The 24179-nt window shown below is 40.3% G+C and overlaps 1 protein-coding gene across 1 annotated transcript in view; it reads left to right on the top strand.

Annotated features, from left to right (window-relative positions):
• LOC124170740 (kinesin-like protein unc-104) overlaps positions 1-24179 on the top strand; it is a 256423-nt gene that overhangs the window by 45787 nt on the left and 186457 nt on the right. Inside the window, exon 2 of the mRNA XM_046549652.1 lies at positions 3593-3644. The gene's annotated coding sequence lies outside the window, so the exon portion shown is untranslated. The remainder of the gene's footprint in view (positions 1-3592; positions 3645-24179) is intronic.

Genomic DNA, 24179 nt, shown 5'->3' with positions numbered 1-24179 from the left:
ACCAATCTTAGGATTGTTGACTAATGATGATGAGCTAAGGAGTGTTGACCACATGATTATTTATTTATTCCCATGCCACCGAATACGGCACATATTGGCCTTTTACATCGGTGCATATTCAACAAGCAACCGTACCCTGGATATGTGATACCTATCCAGGCGGGACTCGAACGCACGACCTCTTGTTTGGTAGGCGAGGAGATGAACCTGCCGCCACCGAGGCCCGCAAACAGTGGACCAAAAATGCATAATAATTTCTCCCTTACCACCTCCTGAAGTATTGCAGATTCCTCCTGAAACATTTGTGTGCAGTAGACTTTTGTGAACATTTCATTGTTTGTCAAACATTAAAAAAATTGCGTATGAGAAAATGTTGCGTTAAAATTTTCAAACTCGAGATACAGAAAAATAAAGAACATGGCGTGCTTTATTTATCATGAAAATTTCATGAAGGTATCACATGTTTTAAGCGAGTAATCCGTCTCCAAAAAAGACCGATCGAGCTCGATGAATGTGTCCTCATAACCCCACCGCTTGCCGCGGACATATCGTCGCCGATCGCTAGAGGGGCAGACAATGGATGAAAGAAATGAAACCGTGCGGATATATTTTTTTTCATCCAATACACTTAATCAGAATCGGCAATAAAATTTGTTTCACGAGCACAATGGAGAATGGCTTTGGATGCTTCGTGAAGATGGTCTGCTGTGAAGGGAGCCTTGGGGTGACGGGCGGAGAAGTCATCGGGAAGTTGCGTGGGCTGGCAAAGGGCGCGAAAGCTGATTGAAAGGTCGGGGTCAGTCGACAATGTTCGGAGGGGACGCTGCTGGAGGGTGGCATTTCCGAAATTCAAGCGCCGTCAGCTCAAAATCCAGGAAGGAATGGCGACGTATGCACAAGTGAGTTCATGAAGCATGAGTTAGACCTCGAAGTTGATTATAATAGCTGGAGTTCGGAAAAAATATCTCGCTGCAATTTTCAGCACAAAAGTGTCATCTCCCAACACACTTTGTGATGGCAGAAGTGGACAAACAAAAGAATCCAGTCGGCGAAATAGAAATATTTTCAACTCCTCAGGTATTTACTTTTATTTTTAGATGAAAAATTTTCCCTCATAAGTAAGATATTGAAAATTAGCAATCGGAAGCTTCGATTTTTTCCCTGCGTAGTTTACTCAGAATTCCATATGCGATACATCCATAATCATTGATTCGTTCTGCGTTCAAAGTTGAGCTGCTCCATCTTCGCTAATGGAAGGAATCAATAATAACCATGTCTTCAATAATTTTTTCGATGTGTAATCCAGGCTTACCTCGCGGGGTTGATGGTTCGATTCATTGAAATCATTATCGATGGTTAATATAATCCTCCAAATACAGCATTGGTGTCTTTTAGGGTTCTATAAAGATATAGATAGTTGGTTTTACAGCCAAACTCACCTTGAGCGGTAGCTGAAATTGACTCTGGCTCTGGTTTCCTCGAACCCTCATCTCGCTGGCCAACCTTGATAAGCGGTAATGGGTCAAATACTGATTTAGTGTACCTCAATGAAAGTGCATCCAGAATTTAAGATTGTGGATACTGTAATGATCTATGCAGTAAGTCTGATAGCCATTGGTCTGTTAGTTCGATTCCTGGTGGAGTTAAAACATTTCTTTTCGAATATTCAGCGATATATATATTTTACGTAGAAACCCGAGAACTGTTAAGGGGACGCGTCACTCCTGCTCGACCGGTCGCCTATGACCGCTGTAGGATCCAATGGAGTCGCATTGTCATTGCACTAGTAGCAACTATTGATTTAAGTACGCAGGGAAAGAATATAATCACAGATTGATTTTTTTAAATCCATGGTGTGTTAGGGATCAAGGATAATCCAAGAATTGATTTTATTTTCTCAGAGAGAAGAGGAGATGAAATTATTTCTCCTTCGCAACTTCCACCTCTTTTGTTTATTTATCCATGCGATCTCGAAGCGCATTGTAATTTTTGGTACACTTTTGCGTAGATAATAGTCGCGAGATGCCGTTCTTGAGCCATTGGTGTATTCAACTTCGATCCTATAAACCTGGCTTCAACTTCAGCCGACGCAGTTCGATATCGAAAATCGGCAATCGATCAGGCATTGGTGGATAGCTGTTTGTGGATCATGACTGGTGACCTCTCCGTACGCGCTGTTGGGATGGACTCGTGGGTAGGCTTGTGAGGGTGGGATTATCCGTGGAAATGGTGGAAGAGTGGAGAAAAACCAGACTTTAGCATTAGGCCATATCCTCATGGGAATGGCACCAAGTCGTGATTGAACGCCCTTTCCTGCATTCGGTGGAATACCCACGAAACGCTTTCCACGTTTGCGGATAGAGGAGGAATCAGGGTTGCGATGGAATGGTTTTCAAAATGGCCTCGTTCTAAACAGGAAATTTTCTGCATGCATTCATAATACAACCACTGGTCGAGTCGTTAAAAACCTGTCTTACTGATAAAATTGATTACTTCAGGAGTAACTTTGTGGAAATGTTGTGTATTCATGATTGGATAATCACTACTTTTTGATTTTAACAGACATTTTATTTTCAGCTCGGACCTGTATAAAAGAAAATAAAATTTCGAGTAAAATTTCTGTGGAAATTACAAAAATGCGATATATCCATCATGAATCATTTCTTAAGTGTTGAGTTATCATATTTCAAGTTAGCATTCATTGTTTTCTCTCATATAAGCCAGGATTCCACCAAAGTGTGATGTCGAAATTACTCTTAAAATGTTTATTTTTTTATCTAAAAATAAAATTAACGAAATGCTGAATTCTATCCAGCTACTCAGCCATTTTCCCCATTTTTTTGGTAAGGGACCAAAAGGTATATTTTTGTACTTTTAGGTTCAATGAGTGCGACAGCAAAAACTGTCATAAAATTGAAGCTCGTCGAACTTTCTCTTCAAATCTCAGAAACGTTGGTTGTGTTTTATTTTCTAACTGTGGTAAACTTCCTTTATCAGTGCCACCGTTTGACGGCCTACTGTCTATAATATTTTTCCTCATTATTTATTGAAATACTGTAATGATCTCTTTAGTTTTAAAAGTCATGGAGTTTCATCACTCGAAACCTGAAACTTCATCTTTCATTGGCCCACTGTTTGTGCTTTGGAATTGGAAGCTCTTCCCCAATTCTCGCTCCGCGCGGTAGTGAATTTCCGTTCCAACTCCTTGATTGCCTGCAAAGCGTTACCTATTCACGCGCTACCCGGACTGATGACGTCATTTTCGTTGGTGCAACTGTTGTGTGATCGAAGTTCAATCGCCCTCTTTTTCTGTAGGAGCCATTTCGCAATGGCTCCTACAGGAAAAGAGGGTCAATACATCGTCACTTTTCCTAAATGCGCCTATTTTCAGTTGGAATTACATTATTAAAACTGCACATTATCACTAATTATTATTTCGCCGGCTAGAGTTACACATCTCGCCGGCATTCCATTTTGAGAAATCATCAATATTTGCATTTAAATTTTTACTACTGTATAATTTGGCATTGCTCTAAAAATAGTAGTGTTCATAATAATTACTTAAGAGTATTATTTCTGTCTCATTTTCTAGGCTCGGAGTATGGCAGTGATACCTCAGTATTCCTAGGATATCATATTCTATTGTGAGTACTTAATATTTTATAAATTTTCTTCTTTTCTAATTATTCAACCAACAAATTTCCCCGTTTAAAACTATCCATCGTGACTATCACGTCATGTTTACGAGATATATGAATCCGCGTGCGCAGATGCGTTATGTAAAACTCAAACGAATGCTTAGATTTAGAGCCGTGACATACTGATGGAATGCGTACACGCCTGAGTCCAAGTTGGAATTTTTACACGATGCAGTTTCCATGGTTATTGTTTCCACGCGTCCACCTAGAGTCTCCTACCTAACTCTGAGGAAGGTGGATGTATACCACCGAAAATTTAGTTCTGTGAGTGTTTTTTAAATCTTTTTGTGTCCCGTGCTTCTGCCCAACCTGGGATATTTTTATGTTATATATAGCGCAAACATGCAAATAAATGCAGAGGTAAGGAAAGAAAGGGATAGGAACATGTAATGGAAAAAGGACGAGGACAACGGTGCTGTGGTAGATGGAAAAATGCCAGAAATCAGAGGGTAAAAATGCGGCCTGACTTGGACTCGAACCCTGAACCTCCTAGTTGTCGGCCAGGTGCTCTATACATATAGTTATCATCAATTTTTTTTATTTATTTACCTATGCATGCTTTTAGCTACTTCGATTTATCTCGATTTATTTTTAACTACCTCGATGTATTCTTTCGTATAGGCTTCCGCGGGGTATTGTATGTGAAACACCGTTTCTACCGGATGTTACTCCGTGTATATTCAATGTTATGACGTGTGTTTTGTTGGCGATGCAATTGCCTAAGCTATATCCCAACATATTTATGCACAGGGAGTAAACCCTGTAGAAATGGTATTCCTATGTACGCAACATTAAAAATTGCCATATCATTGGTTTATTCAAATTATTTTAATCACGCCTAAAATGAAGAATGTAAGTGACTGTGAGAACATGGCTTTATGAGGGGAGTTATTGCCATACATGGCAAGTTGAAAGTATTACAGTCTTCCGGGTAATAATATAGTCACAAATAAGAAATTATATATGTATTACTATTATCAATGTTGGGACGATTAATTACTTAACGCTGCGCCTCGGTGGTATGCATTACCTCTCATTGATGATGCGTTTGATTTCCCGTAGACAAGTGGCTTTTAGATATTCATTAATAATTTTAAAACCTCATTTGTTAAGTTGGTGAAATAAAAACTTTATTGGAGAGCTGCGTTGAAGATTACCTTATTTTAAATTCTGCAGAAATAACGGGAGGAGGCGTCCGCCCCTCCGTTTATCCGCCACTGCGTCTTACTAAGTAGTCTCTCCTCTGGAAAGCCAAAGAATTTTATTATATCTTATCATCATATGTGTCATTTTATCTTTCATGGAATGTTTGAGGTGGACGCATAAAATCTGGAATTTTCGTATTTGCAATAAGGTTTTATGTGATTTTTCCTCATTCTTTTACTCATTGGTATATCTTCCGCATTTGCCGGGGGCGAATATAAGTACCGCCCTCTCACCCGAAATGAGAAATAGAAAGAGACCTCCCCGAACGGATCAATGCTGATCCTAAGAAACCCGGGTGACGAACTGTCCTCGACATGGAATAGCCAAACGGAGACGTTGGTAAGAGGAGAAATGCAATCGAACTAAGGACGAGGAATCGGACATCGCGGCATCAAGTTTCGGATGATCACGTGGTTAGGGTCAGTGGATGAGCGAGATTGAATCAATGGCGTGGTGCTCAGGGCAATTCCTCGTCCGCGAACGTTGACCCGAAGGCGGAGAGTGGCGTAGAAGGTTTTCGTGACTAATGACTCACACTCCCGGACGAATGACGTATGTGCTCACGACGCAAATGATCGTACAAAGTAGCATGCAGAGTACCTGCGCCGATTAGGAGAAAATGATACCCACAGCCTCTCTTCAACCGCCTATTTCGTAAGTTGGTCTCGTTTTTTATGCTTGGATGAATTTTGTGCATTGAATTATCGTTGTTAATATTCATGTTGTTAAAGAATGCGTAGTTTGGAGCGTAGTAGAACTTCTGTATCCTCTCTGCATGGTTCTTGCGTTAACTAATCGCTGTGACTGAGGCGACGAATAGGTGGCTGAGAAGACGAATGAAAATGATTCTATTCTTAATTGATTTCGCACAAAAATATCGAATGCGATTGATATACTTAGCGGATGGCGTTTTGGGTATATTATTTTGGTATAAATATCAACGGCATGAATCAGAAATAAACCATATATAATTTTTCCTTTCGATGTTTTGCTAAGTTAACGAATGGTTTGTGTGTATGTTTTTAAAAATTTAGTTAAATATTAGTTCGTCGGAATCTATCAATATAAATGGGTGTAGTATGTACCTTTTCCGATGGAAATATATCTGCAGTTTGTTCTCCGTACTGAAATCATTGTAAGCATAAATTAAACTGCGTGCATGCCCTGTTAGATAAGCCCTCGTTGGTTAATGAAAATTAGTTGCATGCATGCTTAAAGGAAGCCTAAAATATTTGTATGGTTTTTTAAGTCCCTTCTCAAACTTCGTACCCTAATTGCCATTGTTATAAAATTACTTTTCCTTAGCCAATCTAACTTACAATTAGAGTTCAGCCTGAAGAATGGTGTGCGTAGTTGAGGGTAGAGCTCACCCCATACAAAGCCACGGGCGTGGGAATAAGATACAAGGTAAGAGGGTTAGTTCCTTTCCCTGGGGCACGTGGAACTTCGAGAATTGCTCTCTTGTCTCTGAAGGCTTGTCCCGAAATTTTACCCAGCACTCTTGTGTTAGTAGCTAAGCCCTCTACCAAATGGGCTACCTCGATCCCCTTTTATCTTTCGTAAGCATCAGCAAAAATGTCACGAGTTGAAGTATTCAAAATTGGTGCTACCGAAGAATGATGAAGATGAAATGGATCGACCGAGTTAGTGGTCTAACATCTAAAACGAGTGGGAGAAAAAAATGTCTTCTGAAAACCCTAAGAAGAAGGCGCGCGTAGGTTGAAAGACTAAATCAGTAACGTCATGAGGCTTGATAACCTGTTGAAGACAAGTGACAAGGGGACGGGAAGAAAGGAAAAGGGCGGCTCAAATAATTTGCATAGGACAGGTTATTATTAAGGATGTAAAAGAGAAGAAAAGCGTCGCTATGAAAAGGCCAGCAATAAATAGTTGGTGGGGTGGAGAGCTGCGTCAAACCAATCTTCGAATTGCTGACTTATGATAGCGATGAATATGATTTCAATGTAAAGGTGTTCTTAAAGGTATCGTGAACGTGCACCAATTAATACGTCTTAAACCTTCGTTTTCTTTAATCATCATGGGACATCTTTATTGCTGATTTTCTTCCTTCATTCTTTCTTCACGCAGCACTTAGACCTTCGTAGTCTTTAGCTATTAAGGGACGTGTTCGTGCCCCTTCAGTCATTCTTTATGTAACGTATAATGTCCCACTACGTGTAAGTATCAAATCTTATTTGATCAACTGCAGTTATCGTACGAGAATCGTGCAATGTGTTAGAGAATGTTTTCATATTTTTTATGAAAAGCTTAATTTATTTTTCGAACTAATTGTTTTACGTTGTCCGCCATCCTTGTGTCCAATTTATTACTACTTAAACCTTCGTAGTCTTTAACTATTATGGGACGTCTTCAGTGATGATTCAGTCATTCTTTATGTAACGTATTAATGCTCACTACATATGAAACATCAAATCTTATATACTGAACTGCTGTAATCGCTCGAGATTCGTCGTATATGTTAGTGTGTGTTCTAAATATTTAAAATGAAGTTTTTAAATGCTTTATTGAAGTAATGGTTTTACTATTATCCTCCGTCTCACTTGATTGATAATGCAAGGATAGATTGCAGAATTTTTTGGGCGAGGTGCTGACGATAGGTTCTCGGATTTTCCCTTGGGTCTGGAAAAATGAGCCAGTTCTATCTCTGCATTCCTATATGTATTCAGTACATACGACGTGAATGGTAACAAGCATATACGATTATGACGACAGTGGCAGATTTATCCTTCCATGCTTCGAATGCACGCATATTGCTGACCCTATGCAAAGGACAGGAGTGGAATGAATCGTGTGGAGATATATTTTCCCGTATGCTCGCGGATCCGCGGTGAAGATGCAGCTGCCGCTAGTTCACCAGGTTGGCTGACTAGCGAAAACTTTGGTGATCTTGTGTTTTAGGGGCCATATAATTTGGGATTCGGATGACTGCGATTCAAAATCTACAAATATTTTATGAAATTGACTTTATGTTCAGCTGTTTTATAGTGAATATATAATATGGGCAAGTTCCATGTGCAGGATTGCAAAATTTGGCGTGCTTGAAAGCGTACATTTCTGAAAGAGGGGTAGTGGATTATGTCCAGATGTTTTTTGCCTGACTTTTTGGTCCATGTTGACAAACTTATAAATTTTCCAAAGCCTGGGTCAGGTACCTAGCGTAGTTTGTCTGTAAAGTAGCCGCTCCTGGCACGTTTTGGCGGGGAAATTTAGCAAAGATGGTTAAGCGTAGTTGAGTTGCTATTTTTAAAGGTGGCTTGGTTTACTTCCGCCCTGCTTTTGAGACTTCTCCATTTTTGTTTTCTATATATACGGCAATGGAACGCAACGGGGGCAGTACAGCATTCAGCTGAAGTATCTGCCCCAGTTAGATATGTGTACCGACAGTAAAAATTCGTTGGCGGCGACGTCCGGACATTTTTTTTCGGCGTGCGGCGCAAAAAAGGTTCTAAATTTCTGTTTTCGAATTTCTAAAGATCTAAATGAAAATCTTTCCGAAGATCTAAATGAAATAGCCGCTGATAAATTGATGGCAAAGAGTACCTGCTATTTGGCGTATCTATTAGAGGCAATATTTTTTGAGCAAATGAAATGTGAGTACAATCATTTTCATCAGCTTTTTATATCGATTTCATCTAATTATTCGTCGTCACATTCATAGTGCATAATGTTCTTGAGTGTCAAACTACACATTATGAAACAGCATGAATGATAACTCCGATAATTAAATAAATTACGACGATATTCTTTACCACGCGCATTGCACTAACGATTTTTAAATTGAGTTCCAAAACTTTAGAAGTTCAATACTAATATTGAATGTTCAATATGTACCCTAAAACCGAGTATTTTATCGGAGATTTTCAGGAGAATCGGCTTCGGCGCCGCGGCTTGGACTAGCTTTCGGTATCGGCGGCGCGGCGAATCTCACCTCTAACCCCACTACACAAATTTATTCTGGGCCCTAAAGGAGCCGTATGATATTGATAGAATGGAATTTCTTGTAACATACAGCTCTTACTAACTCCTTAGTTTTCGTACGAATTTTTTGGGATGTGTTAATTGCTAACCCCGGCTAGGGCGCGGTCTGGGGCGCGGTCTGGGTTTCTCAAAATCTATGCATGGTGAGCCTGACAGGCACATGGCGGAAAAAATCCTTAAAACGCCGTATTTAAACAAATTTACCAATTCTTTGCAGGAGGTACACGATTTAGACAATTAGGGAAAAATATGTTTTGTATTTCTTAGTATTTATTTATGTACAAAAACAAAGCAAATGTAAAAAGTCAAAATGTAAAAATCGCAAGTCTCGTTTGACCCTCGGTGGGAGGAACACCAGAAAAACCGATGCCTGTTCCTGTCATTTACGCAGGGTTAGTAGATTTGGAATCCATCTCCTTCGTGGTTAGATGACAATGGAATGACTATTTGTGAATGTCTTACCTACATTTTCGACTTTTCTCTTGTGCTGTATTTCAATCGCTTCTTCGGTATGCATTATTATTGATAGTATTTTTTTCTCTCTTCGATGTAATAGGCAATTGTGGTAATATCTTAGTATTTTTGCCACAGCACAACCATGAGGAAGTTATACTTAGCAAAGCTGAATGTAATTCCTGTATTAGTCATTATTGTGTGTACTGATTGAGAGGAATTAGGGTAGTTTCCTTCATAAAAACGAAATGAATTGATTGGGATTCGTTACCCACCATTAGTGTATTCATAATATACAAATTATTTGGTTTTAGAAATCCCAGTTTAGACGAATGGCAAAGGTCAATTTTAACCTCATTTGAAAAAGGCCAGATTGGCGCCGATGCGATTTCACTCCACGTGACGTCACAGGGACCTAGTTTCTATACGAGTAGATAGGAGTTTTACATTGTCCGAGATTACTAATGCATGCATGAGGCACAGAGCTCAGGGAAACATGTCTTAATAATCACCTATTAAAACTGCCTATGGTCGGAAAGTTTCTGCGTTTGATAAGGTACTAATAATCCGTATTTAAACCAAGCGCTACTTGCTAGCAGGGTACTCAGCTACCTGCTAGCAGGGTACTCAGCTACCTGCTAGCAGCCTGCGTCGTATCAGCGCTCAAGCCTCGCCCCAAGATCACCTCACGTGCCGACAGCTAGAACCAGAAATACGTCACACGGACTCTTCCCATCATTCCTGCTCAGCCGTCGCGTTTTCGCGCGGTTGAAATTTTTCACTTTTCGTTTGATCGGGGAAAATAGATATCGTCATTAGAAAATCTAAGAGCGTGAAATGCGCACTCATGAGTAATAATATTTCGATTTATGCAATAAAAAATAGTAGGAAACCACCCTATTAACCCCACAGCCTTTCTTCGGCCACCTACTCCATCTATGAATCTAGTCTTGATCTATGAATTGAAATTTATTTTTTAAATTATCGGAGTTATCGTTCAAGCTGTTTCATAATGCGTAGTTAGGCATTCAGGCGCACTGATAGAGACGACGAGTAGTTCGATGAAATCGATATAAAAGCCGCATAAAAATGATTGTATTCACGTTTGGCTTGATAAATAAATACAGAACGTAATTGATGTGCCGAACAGCAAGTACTCTTTGCCATCAATGTATCTGTGGGCACTTCATTTAAACCTACATTAATATTTGGTGTTAAAAAATTCTAAACTATAAAATTCTTATATTTTTGCGCGAAAGTTAGGGTATTTCACATTTCTCTCGATGTGTTTATAAGAAGCAATATTATTTTTAGAGTCATTGTTTGAAAATTTTTATTTAATGTATAATTAATTCGTAGGACATTTTTAAAATTACTTAACCTTAACGATTATTCACCAAATGTTGTTAAACAATCAAGAAACGGTGATCTTAGACCGTTTATTTAAAGAAAAAAAATTGTCTAACCGTTCGATTGCGGGGCAATTATTTATGCTAAAACACTCTGTGGAATGTTGGTTTAGTAGGCGTTCCCTAATTCAATTTTATGTGTTTATTAATACCAGCGCGCCGTTACGTTTTAGAAATGTATTACGAATCACATTAAACTTAGTGAAAACAAATATTTGATGTAGACTCGTAATTTTCCGAGACGTCGTTCCGGAGAAATGTAGTCACAAATATATGATTTGAACCAAATATTAATTGAAACGTTGAAAATAATTCATAGTTGACGAAAATAAAAGAGAATTATGTCAACAAATTTCGAAAAATTCGAAAATCCAATTATCTCTAACTACATTTGAATCTCGTGTTTCCTCCGTTTCCTCTCAGTTTAGAAGTGCGCTGGAAAGAGCATGGGATCGGAAAATTATGGGAAGCAGATGCGATTTTGTTTTGCGAATTAGGCATTAACTCGAAACGAAGGGAAAACACCCTAGCACTCGGGAGAGGCAGGTAGCCTAATTAACGCTTGGGCGCCGAGACGTAGGAAATTCTAGGCGAGATTGGATGTCACTTCCAACTTCGCGGAGCACTCGGAAGACTTAAGACATTGATGACTTCATTAGTGCTTAATATATAAGGAAATGCTCCAAATGAGATTTATGTGATAATCGGAAACAGTGATTGGAATGACAAATGATTATGTTGATATGCTTAACGACCATAAAGAGTCTCGGAGATGCCTTGCTCACATTCGTTACCGTTTTATTTTCGTCGCTTTTATTCCTTTTTCTTATCCTCGCGTTAATCTTCTTCAGCCTTGTATTTTCTCCTTTGTAATGCGCAGACATACATGCTTTTTATTACCACCACTAGTCAGTTTATTACTACACCACCACGACCATTATATCTGCCTCGTTGTGTGCATTACAAATCCCTTCTTCGAACGACAGGGAATTATGGCATTACGAGTTAGGTTAGATCCGAGGAAAATAGATATGCAGCAGAGAAGGCCAGTCGATCTGTCTTCCCCAACGAACAGATTGACTGGACTAGGATTTTTCCCCTCACTTTGCAAGTCATGAGAACATAGTCTCTAGACGGTGAGTGGAATATTGGAGCATTCCAAAGTTATTGTTATTTTCTGAGATATTGAGATATTAAGGGAGTATGGTTGGGGAGGATGAGACTGGTCTAGGATATTTCCAGATCTGTCTGAAAAATGGAATGAGTAATGATCCTAACTGTTGAGTCGGCTTGCGGGGTAGCATGTAGATTTAAATGAGCGTGGTATCCTAGTGGGTAGAGCAATTGGCTACTAAGTGAAGGGTCCTCGGTTTAACGCGGGGTGGAGCTTTCCCAAATAATTTGAAGTGCGAGGTGGCCCAAGGAAAGGAACTGGTCCCTTATCCTGAGCGTATAAATTTCACACGCCTGTGGCTTAGTCTGGGTTGAGCTCTACCCTGCCTCACCCGTCTAAACCAGCCTTCCGGTTGGATGACTGAGTGAGTCATTACAGAAACTATATGTTCGATGTAGGAATGTTCCATTTCCATCATATCTTTTAGATGGTTCTCTAAACGGTTAAAATTTGTTTTATATCTTAATCAGTGCTAACTGGCTCTGGGAAAGGAAGAGATTTAATGGATACTAGCAGGCCACCCGGCGTTTCTCGGTAAGAATAGTACCCAGAGAAGTGCGAAAATTGGAATTCATGGTCACATGGCAGGATTTTTAGGTAAAGGAACGTAGCAGGTATGATGATGGTTTACATAAGTAACATTGGAAAAAACGATGTCCGTATATTCTTCACGGGAGCAGCTTATACCCCGCTCCACAACATAAATCGTTGTGTGTGTCCTTACGTGCGTACACCAACAACGTCATGTGAACGCATACCCCAACAAAAATGCTTGCACCAAGAGCATAAGCGTAGAATCCTTTTGAGTTATGTTTTACCTTTGAGCGTTTCAAGAGGTGTGCCTATCCTGCAGGATGTCCAATAACAGATGTTGTAAGATGTGACGTAAAAAATGGTGATGAGAAAAGGACGAAAACGACGCGCCGGACTCAACCGAGGGTAGCACTAAAGGGGTTGGGAGCACGATGTGCACCTAAGTACTAACTTTGGTCGCAATCCGTGCAGCTGTATGGAAACTCATAGCGGACACACAAACAGACATCCTCTTTTAAATATATATATATATATAGATTCTGTGCCGAACGCTCACAAATTCCGCGTCTTATCGCTATCACTGTATTTGGATGGTATTTGAGTCGACCTTGAACCTAATTGAAGGATAGACACTCTCTTATTCCGCTGATTCCTTCAATTGCATGCCAACAAAGAATAATCGTTGGGTATTATCTCATGTAGTAGGTGTAATCACAATCTATCAGTTAAAATTTCTAGCATGGCCCTCTTCATGCGGGGGAGTAAATGGTGTTGGGTGCAGTGGGACAGATTGTTTCTGTTGGAAATTGGTTTCGCTGAAGCTTCTATCCAACTTGGGTAATGGAGAGGCAATGGGCTCAAGCGAATTAAGACTTGTAGGAGATTGCTTGCACCTGGTGGCTCCCGGGTGAGCTTTACCATCCGTTGATTGGCGTGTAGGCGCGAGGTTGATGGAACTCCATATAGACCCACCGACCGGAACCACTTAGCAATGATTCGAGGCGTGCAGACGGGCATCGGGTCGTGCGAAGTCAGTGACGACATCACGTCGGCGGGGTGAGCGGTGTTGTGCCACCGAGGATTCTATATGTTGCGTGGTGAAAGAAATCTCTAATTGGCGGAAGATGTTTGCAGAAATAGAAAGTAGCGTTCCAGACAGGAAAAATATCATTTTTCTTGACCGGTATCCGAACCCGAATCTCCGAAATTCGTGCCAGATGTCGAGGAATATGTTTTTTCCTCTGCAGAATTTTCGAAATTTATGTGCACTTGCCTGTTACTACATAAACGCACGCCGCTGGTTGTAACTTCCTTGGATAATGAACATTGGCTTTTCTTGATTGTGGAGTTGGATTAGGGATATCTTCGTGGAAGTTGATCAGGAGTTGTAGTAGTCATTGATATTGTTCCACTGTTAGGTGGCCTGAACATATATGATTTCGCAATTGGGCGTCTCATAGAATAAGTAATTATCTCCTTCTGTATGCCAACAAAACATTTGCCTCTCCGCATTGATTTCTCTGCTGAATATAGTTGCAAATTTATGGTTCAAAAAGGTGGTGACACATGATTGAAACGGTAATTAATGAACATAAATCGGAACGACATGAATCTAAATCATTATCATGATAATGATTTAGATTCACGTTGCTCCACCAAATGTATGCAAAAAAAACATTACTTAGTGTCTGAAAATGTGTTTTTTGATGATTTGTTCATCTGTTATTTTATGGCTTGAATATGTTTCTTTGTGCTAAAAATTATTGGAGGAATTTTTAAAAGTATTACTTAAATGAAATTTTCTTCGCCTGCTGTAACAGAGCTTACAGTATAGATTTTGTTGTGACCGATTACAGATGCACACAACTTCTATCTTACTCGGCGCTCCAGCCCTTGAATGCGTGTGCGTGCAACTGGGGCAGGCACATGGGGATGGAGTCATAGGCGAATACGCGGGAGTGGTGGCTGCGACATATGCATTTTCCTACGCTGTGTGATGAATAGCGAGTTTTCCGTCGTTTGCTAAATATACCTGGAGATATGGTCCAACTTTTAGATGAGCATATGGAATCAGCAATGAAGTATTTAGTCTCCAACGGTCTTTTTGAAAGACATTAACGTTTTTTTCATCAATACCGACGTATAATGCCTGTTTTACCAAAAGGTTACCCTCTAATAACTTCATCGGACCTGTTATAATGAGTGCAAGAGTAAAAATGACCCTAGTCATCGATGCACCGTGTAAATTAATTCTACCCCATTTGTAGTGGTGGTGCTGTCAGTTTAATTTTTTAAACAAATAAACAGAAAAATTAATAGAAATACCCTGCTAATCTTTGAAATTGATATTATTTCGCTAATTATTCCTTTATTTCGCATTTTGGTCGCCAGTGAATTTGCGACCCGTTGAGTAGTAGACGGGGAGATGATTATGCGCAAAAATTATTCACGTTGTGGGAATCGGAGTTGGGAGAACCACTTGGGGATAGGAGATTGGATAGATAAATCCGAACGGGGTGAGTAAAATCAATAGTCTTTCCGCAGAAATATATTTTTTTAAACTTTGATACACGTGTTTGACTCGAAAAGCAATCATCAGGTAATAGCTGGAAGGCATTTTATCTTTTGCATCCAATATGCCAAATGCACTCAGGGGCGCGCGAGAGTATGAGTATCATGCCGGAAATAGCCATAAAAATCTTTTTCTGGAATCACTCATCGCTATACTAAAATAATTTTATTTTTTTAAATTTTAGATTTCATCTTTGCTTGGCAGTAATGTACATTGTTTAATAATCATAATACTATTAGTTGACTTCAAAATCAAATCAGAATGCCTTATTTTCACCCCAAAGTTTCAATTTAGGTCTCGCATAAATTTCATATAAAAGATATGGTTAATAATACGAATAACAAATATTATCGTGTAGAATTTATTCTAGATTTTCATAGACTTGTTTAACAAGGCAGCTGTATTTATTTTTAATGGGCGAGCCGAGGTATCGCGCGGTAGTAAATTTAGATGTTTAAATATTAAAGAAAAATTTTGAGTTGGACTTTATTTTATTTCTGGAATTATACCGTATGCATTATTAATTAATAGTTTCGGCCGATTCGTATATTTAGTATCTGAGAAAAGATAAGTTACAATCTTTATAAATTTAAATTTTACAATTGTAGAAATAAAATAAATTTGTGTTATTAGTATTAGATGTTTTTAACCACGCCTGAGATTATTAATGGGCCGAAAACGGTGTGCATACGGAAATTGGATGGAGTGATTATTGGCATTACATGATTCAGGGCTAATTTTGAGATGTAAATCACTGGAATGCCAATAAACCGCACGTTGGCTTTTGCAAAACGCATTTTGGGTGTTTAGTTTATGTTAATTCACATGTATAGAAACGTCCCAGTTGATGAATTAAAAACTTGGAAATTTTCCAGAACTATGGCTGTAGTAAACAGTAATCGAAGTAAAGATCTTGCATCAGTGGGAAGAAACACATTTTTTTGTTTCCACTGCGAATAAAAACGAGGATAACTCCCTAGCCCCGGTCAGGGGAACCGTGGTTAAATATTTAACCGCGTTTGGCGCTGCCGTTCCCATGGCAATATGTAACCATTGTTCGGACGTTAATATTGGTCCTGGAATTGTGATATGCTTCCATTTTGTTGCCAAACATTATTGTTTTATTTTGTTCATTCCCACACCACCGAAAACAGCACAGATTGGCCCTTTACATCGCGGTTTTCAAAAAAATTTGACAATTAAACGCGCACAAACAACCATGCCCTGGATAGGGGCAATCTAACCAGGCGGGAGTTGAACCCGTGATCTCTTGTTTGTCAGGCGAGGATTTTACCCCGCACAATATGACAAATTCTTGGGCGATTACAGCGCCGCCAATGTTGTCTTTGACAATCTTTGTCTGGGAATCTGTGCTTCCTTAGAAGACGGTAATTGAATTTAGGTCCTTATTGGCCTCTTTTTTTCCAACGATTTGTCTTCTGTGAAATTTCTTCTCACCCTCTGCCTAATACATCTTGATTTAAAATGGCGTGAGGAGATCGTGAACCTTGACTAAATTTAGAGCCAAAGCATTAACTACTCGGGAGGAAGGTGAGGTAATAAGTTGCTCTCATAGAAACCCTCTTCGGGGGCACCAGACGAACCTAGGTGCAATGAAGAATTAGCCGAAGTCTGATCGAGTTCAAAGTTTAGGGTCGGCTCTAGGTCACATCCCCAAATAAATAAATAAATGTTTGTCGTGACGTTTCCGCGCCGTACTATCGATTTTTGCCTCAGTGTCACCTTCAGCGTTGGATGGTATTTTTTTCGGGAAGACGATTGACATTGACAGCAGAGGTCATTTGCGCCGTTGAGAGGGGGGAAGCTTGTAGGGATTTTAGGGAAGGATTATTTGGGGCTTTGGAGTGGGGCCGTGGGAGATCCGGCGTCGACATTATTCGACTCTTAGGGGAGGGAGGCAAAGGGGTCGGAGCCATGAGCCCCGTTTGATTGAGTGCCTCTCTTGAAGCGTTCTCCAAGTCCCACTCATGTGGGGTTCGGTATTCCGCTCTTAAAATCTCCGCTCTGTTGAAATTGGTACAATTACTGTTGACATGGATGTGGCCTCATCATCGTCACTAGTCAGCAATTCTAAGGTAGATTTGACGCAGCTCTTCACTCAATTCTCCAATCCTCTTTTAACACAAATTTAATTTTTCTGCTTTAAATCCTTCCTTACCTGTTCCATATATTTTAGTCGAGATCTTTTCCGTTCTTACTTTCCACTTGTCCTTCGACGATGGCCTTCATTAGGCCGTCATGTCAGACCGATTAGCTTGTTCCGTCTGCTTCCTAAGGTTTTAACGAGGCTTCTCTTCTCTCTTACTCTTCTTTAGACTTCCTCATTACTTGTTTGATCCATGTGATTCTGTTGCACCCCATTTCGAAGGCGTCCGCCCTTGATTTCTCATCTACCTATTCGATACACCATTCTAAAATACTCCAAGCGGCCTCTTCTCCCTCAGGTTTGTTATTTAAAGGAAATAGTTCTAAGTAACGACAGTGATTTTGTAAGTCCCTTTTTTGATGACAGCCACATTTTTCTCGAGAGTGGAATCGTCAGTGAAAATGATAAATATTGATGGATTCAAAATTGGACTCTATTTTTCATTTCTCAAGCAGTGGTCTCATGCGTAACGACTGAGTGTAGATTATATACGTGGCAGTTTACCCGTAACAAGAGAATATATGGGAGTTATCCGCAAATTTTATGCATTGAATATGTGGAGAACGTTTGCAATTTAGTTCATAAGCTCATAGTTTTTTTTGGCCAATGATTATGACGCGGTAACTTTCCTTTTGGAATAACAGAGTTATAATGTTTGTGGAACGAATTATTCTGATAAATAATGATTATCCATCCGTGAATGAAGTATTTTGATCAAGTGCAATACTACTTTCTAGGGGTAATCCACGTTTTTCTATGCGTGGACAAATATACCCATAAGGCTGTTGATTAATAGGATAAACAGTTATACTTGCGCTGCATTAGCTGCCATTCGTCACGCATTAAAAAAGCCCTCCCTTACCCCTATTTCTATACGAGACCATAGAATCTGCAATAGTCCTGACTCCCTGGAAAAATTTCTTAAAAATCTACGCCAATCCCTTCTTCATCGAAGTTATACTAACCACCTTCTACATAAGAAAACCCTTCACAAATTCTATAGATCCAAAAATCACCCTAACAAAAATCCCTCAGACGTCTTACTTTCCATCACCTTCTTCCCTGGCGTGCAATCATTGGCTATAATCATTAAAAGCCTCTTTCCTCTTTTTTATAATAATTTCACGACTGGAAACATTCACTAATTGATCTTTCTTAGCCTTCCGACGGGCATCATATCTCTCTTTCATCCTTAAAACCATCAAACCGCTCCCAATGTTCGCAACCCGAACCAAAACTTAACCTACCCTATGCCAACGATCCCATTCCGAAACCTGTGCGATCCCCATAACCCAGCACGTGCAAAAAAGGTCTCACTTTTTCGCTTTCTTTAACTCCATCTCACCTGCACTACTAATAATGTAATCTGTATCCTTTTGTGCAATCATGTCCCTGCTTTATACTTCCGTTTAGGATCCACTTCAATCAACCTCTGGGTTGACAACCATTGCGCCCCTGCAATCCTTCCTCCCCATCTGCCTCGCTTCCTGTCCCCACCCACGCGTTTTCCCTCAGTATGGATTTTGATAAATATTTCAGCCTAGGAACATTTGCTTCCCTCCCGCCCTCCGCCTCACCGCTAGGATTGAAAACCTTAAAGCAATCGTGCATATGACTATCCCAAGCGTTCAATCTTTCAAGTCATAACCGGGCCCACGAATTTCTATGACCGTCTCCTCCTTCCCCACCCTCTTCCATCCACTTGCTTATCCTAGCCTCCTCGGCATAAAGCCATCGTTTCAGGCCCCTCTTGTCTCCTTCCAGAAGAATACTGAGAATCGGTCGAAAATCTGAAACCACATGCATATATGTTTATTTTATTTGTGCCATCGTTTTTGTGGCCACTCTTTGAATTTATTTATGTGTTTCACCTGTGGTGTCCTTCCTAAGTTATATATACAGGCTGGAGAAAAATTTTGTCACGAAATTTTAGCCTTGGATAGCTGATGCGAGTGGGAACCAAAATTACTGATGTTGTTTACGTCGAAAACGCACCATTTGTAAACTACAGAAACTTTCAGCCTAGCGCTCCGATTGGCAGCGAGTTTGCTCTGTTGCCGGATGTCCTGGACAACTCTTAACTTAGAATTCTTTGCCTGCCGGACATCGCGATGTATCCAAGGTATCCGGCTACAGGGCAAACTCGCGGCCAATCGGAGAGCTTGGCTCAAAGTTACTGTACTTTAAAAATGGTGCGTTTTCGACCTAAGCACCCATTAGGACGGAGATGGCCCAATTCCATTCCATTGAAGGCTGATTTCTGTTGCCACTTCAGTTGCATTTTAATCGGTTTTCAAAAATGTCGCGGCGCGGTGATGAGTGCAATGGGTTCTACTTTTTTCCCATTCTTTGCAATACATTGTTTGTCATTGCGAGGAATAGCATTGACTAGTAATGAATTTGATGGGTGAATGTTTTTCGGGTTCATTCTGCGTTGACTCATATTTTGCGGACGACAGTTTCGGGCGCGTTCCAGCTCCCGCCCGAAGACGCCAGAAGAATATGAGTCGACGCGGAATGAACCCGAAAAATATTCACCAATCAACTCACCGCGGAAGCCTCCGTAATAATGAATTTGATAGATTAAATCACCTTGTACATATATGCCAATTAGTACTCCAGTAAATACCTTATTTCCTTGTGAAATTCTGATTAATTTGTCCGTCAGCGACGCGAGTGGCGACTTCTGGAAACCCATTTAAATGCGCGGTGGGTAACAGCACATTTAGAGGCCGACTAGAGGATTCTCTCATGCAATATTCGTGTAAACACCATGGGTAATTTTGGTCCCTACTGTCATCAGCTATCCAGGGTTAAAATTTCGTGAAAAGAATTTTCTCCTTTAAGGATATAGGCTGAAAAGTCAGGGAATTCACTTTTGATATCTAACGTGGACGTGGACACCGTACTATCAGGATAGGGATGAGTTGTCGGGTGTTAGCAAGAAGCTCTTCGTCGGTATCAGCGTGCTCATAACGAAGCACGGCATAGCGTCCCATCTAACGGAGTGATTGCCGTGCTCTGGCACTCCTCTCTCAACACCAAGAAAAAGGGCTTGGATTACCTATGACAAATTTTTAGGTCGCCTCGTTTAAACGTGTGGCCCTCCCATGTTAAGCCGGTGCTATATTCCACCCTAATACTCCTCTTCATGTGTAATCCATGCCTCATCAACCTAGTTACACCCCTAAATGACTTGAATGACCTGTGTGGATATCGAGCACCTCCCGAAATTTTGCAAAGCTTGATGAAACGTTGGTGAATAGAAGGACGCGTGGAATCACTGTATGGATTATGCTGAGCTCCTCAAATCTACAAAAAATTCTTTTTTCAAGATGTTAAAAAAAGTAAAGTTTAAAATATTTAAGTTTTCTAATCGTGTGTGGTTTCTTTCTGTATGTAAGAAAATTCTCCTAATAATTTTTATCGAGAATATTAAATTTAACTCGTCATGTTCCAAAATATTTTCCCTGGAGGATGAATGCATCTAAAATTCATGCGCTTTTTTTTAAGAATTTGAAGAAATTTATGAAGAAATCCGTAATCACTCCTTATGTGAGTTTTTAAGAATCACTCTAGTTTGGCATTGTCCTTCTTATATGACATACATATTACAATAGAGATTGGCAGTTGTCACAATATAGTCCAATCTTTTTTTCGGACTCGGAAAGACGTCCCTTTTCTAACACAATTACCTCAAGTACCTGAACATCCTATAGCACTCACCCTATCGGTGGCTTTCGGGATGGCACTGACGTAGATAACGAGTTATTGGATCGAGTCGTGTTGTGTCACTCGAAATATTGTCATTTGTAGGCAAAAGCCTTGTATCTTGCTATCGAAGTAGTGCAATATGTCCACTGACTGTTGAGCAGTTATTGATATTCTTGGGGTAAAATTGCGACGTGTCCTTATCTCATGAACCATCATTGCCAATCAGTTACAGGCCAAAGCTATCGTAGGAAATTCTAAAAACGTCAATTATTCAATAAAATTATGGTGGTTCCAATGCATCAATGCAGTTGGAAGGCCCTTTCACGAATAAATATTCTCATTTAATGAGTGTAAAAGTTTGGGTAATATTTATAGTCAAAATATTGTTGAAAAAATTCGCTATTTGTGCATTGCAGTTTTTTTTTCATATTTAGGTCGTTTTTAGCAATTATGTGCAGCTTAATGCGCTTCCTTAAACACGGCCCGTCGGTGGAAGAGTGCAATCAGCAAATGAAATAATCAAGGCTTTATCGAGTATTGCAATAAAATAGAAGGATCTTGGACTTAATTAAGCTCTTTAATAGAAGGAATAATTTTTTTATCCTATTTAAAAATTATAATAAAAATCAGAGAGAAGTATCTTACACAAATCAAGTTAGTTCTCTAATTCGACCATTTAATGCGTCACGAGGCGCGAGAACAATCTCTTCTTGTGAGCCATTTATGCACTTTCCTAATGCTGAATGGTCACCCGTCTAGCATTAATCCAAGCTCAGCAATCGCGTAGCTTGGGTGATATTTCGGCAGCCGGTGTGACATTGTGGCTGGGCGCTTGCCCGCTACTCGACTTAATCCCTTGGGGATGACAGGATGCTGAGGGTGGAGATATTGTTGTGGTTCCTAGTTGTGTCACTCGAAAGTTAGTCATTTGTCATCTTCCCGAGCATCCCGCGGTGTCAGAAATTGGGGCGGGTTTGTTGAGCTGCTATGAGCGAATTTGGGGTCGAAGTGTCGCGATAGCTTATATTTTATGAGTGCAATTGTTTATAATCGGTTAAATTAGAGAATAGAAAATTGGCGTGTATTTTGGAGCTAAGCAATGCAATATAATTTCGCCCTGAATGATATTCAGTAAGGTAGTTTTGTTGATGCTTTAACATCGTAGCGCCACGACCACTGATTTAAAATTGGTCTTTCCTTAGGTGGTTAAAATTAACATTAAGTTTATACATTTAACTTTACAGGCGGGTATAATTTTCTCTTATATTTTCGATTCATACGTTTCATATCATTTTCGTATTTTAGGGGTAAATAAATTAAAAATAGCGGAAAATAAGAATGCTACTCTAATTTATATTCTCAAAAATCTGTCCATTTTCCGCGTATAAGGGTCCACTATGTGCAAACTTAAATCTACCGTAATGGAGAATAAGAATGTCACTCAAATTTTGCTGCTCCAGTAATGCTTTTATTTATTGTGCTTAGGTTCTCTAGCCAATCACACCCCGTCGCCCGTCATAACCTAATCTCTCTGTCTGGAGTGCTCGCTGCTCATCTGTCATCGGCGGAGCGGACGGCCCGGGCGAAGATAATGCATTGTGTCCATGTGTTGTGCCACTCGAGAGATCGTCATTTGGCATCGTGTGTGTGGGGGCGGCCGAATATCCCGCGGTGTGAGGTGGGGGACACCGCGGGAGGAAGAGAGCAGCCATCTCGGCGGCTGGCGTGCGGGGGCGGGGCGATTTGTTTGGATGTGGGCGGAGGTGGGCGTCAGGGGTGGTGGTGGGCGCCGGCGCCATTGATTTTCCCTCCCATATCGATCGGCCAGCCTCCGGGGGAGTGGGGTAGCATGGAAGGGGGAGAGGGTCGGGGCGGGGGCGGAGGGAACACATCCGCCCCTCCCGTCCCCCGATCAATGAGAGGGCGAACTCGGGACTTTATTTTTGGGGACAAGGTTAAGGGCCGAGCGGGAGGGCGATTCCTCCTCGCGCCCTCGGTCCTTCCCGGTGACCGGCAGCGTGCGTGTGTATGCTCAGCCGTCTCCCGCCCTTCCCCTTCCCGCCAAACCGAAGATGCGGCCGTCAAATTCTCCGGGGTGACCGTCGTCAAATAGGTACCGCCGAAAACGTTGTTCTCCCTCCGGGAGAGTGTCAACCTCATCCTTCAAACCGAATGTCGGTTTGATTGTTAAGGTTTGACCTCACGTAGTTTCTGAGCAAGCCGTTTGGGTCTCCAGTGCTATTTTCGACGTGGAATTAGCCAAGTGCAGTGTCGCAGATTGAGTTTTTTTATTGCTCGTGCGGCAAGGCTCACTTTTGTGCCTTTCCTGTTATGCTAGTGATCGTCCTAAAATAGTTTGCGGGTAAATTAAATAAAGATTTTTATAAAAGTATCGTTCAATGTCGTGCATAAGGTGTTGAAAATTGAACAGCAGATCTATTTCTTCTATAAGCCTTATATGTTTGCATAATAAACGAAAAAAAAAAGTTTTACAAGAAATATGCTTTTTACTATTGAATTCATTTGTCGATATACTGCGAAAGCGTTGATTTTTCACTGTATTTGAATTGAAAAAAAACCATTTATTTGCGTTTCGGTCGCATTGAATAGACGTGATACAGAAGGGAATCATTCTTACTTTTCCATACGGCATTGTTTGTTTGTCTTCAAACGCTTTCAGCGACTTATCGCCATTCTCTAGAGGTTTATCACCGTCTCACTTCCCTGAATTTAAAGTTTAATGGGTGTAATTCTTGCAGGATCTATAGGAACGAACTGGCCAGCTTGCTCTTGAAATTATTCTCGTCTTTGGAAATATGAGCTCGAAAGCAACTAATATTAAAAAATGATTAGAAATTTGCTTAGAATAAGATGCTTCATACGGCCTTTGGAGTGCTTATCTTAGTGAAAAGGATCCAGCTCTATCATACTTGATTTGGGTGTTTTTGTTTTGTTTGTACCGTTTATCGTATTTTAGAACATATTCAAATCCATGTTATGGTATTGAGGTTTTATAAACACTTAAAAATATTTGTCACTCCTTCATAATCTGAAGCACACAGTCTCTACCTTGGAGTGCTAAATCTGTTGCTGTTTGTTTTGTGTCCGTGAAAATATTAGCTCAGCCTGTCATATTTTCACTTCCATTGCCATTTTTACCGTCCTATCATTTTTGGTGTTTAATTGACTATATTGGCATTCCTCAATGCTTTCCTTTGTCATTCCATCATTAGCATAAGTTGGAGTTTGAATT

The sequence above is a fragment of the Ischnura elegans genome, chromosome X, assembly GCF_921293095.1.
Source record: "Ischnura elegans chromosome X, ioIscEleg1.1, whole genome shotgun sequence".
In the NCBI taxonomy this organism is placed as follows: Eukaryota; Metazoa; Arthropoda; class Insecta; order Odonata; family Coenagrionidae; genus Ischnura; species Ischnura elegans.
The sequence above is the reverse complement of the archived record's forward strand: the minus strand, read 5'-3'. Positions and strand labels throughout refer to the sequence as shown.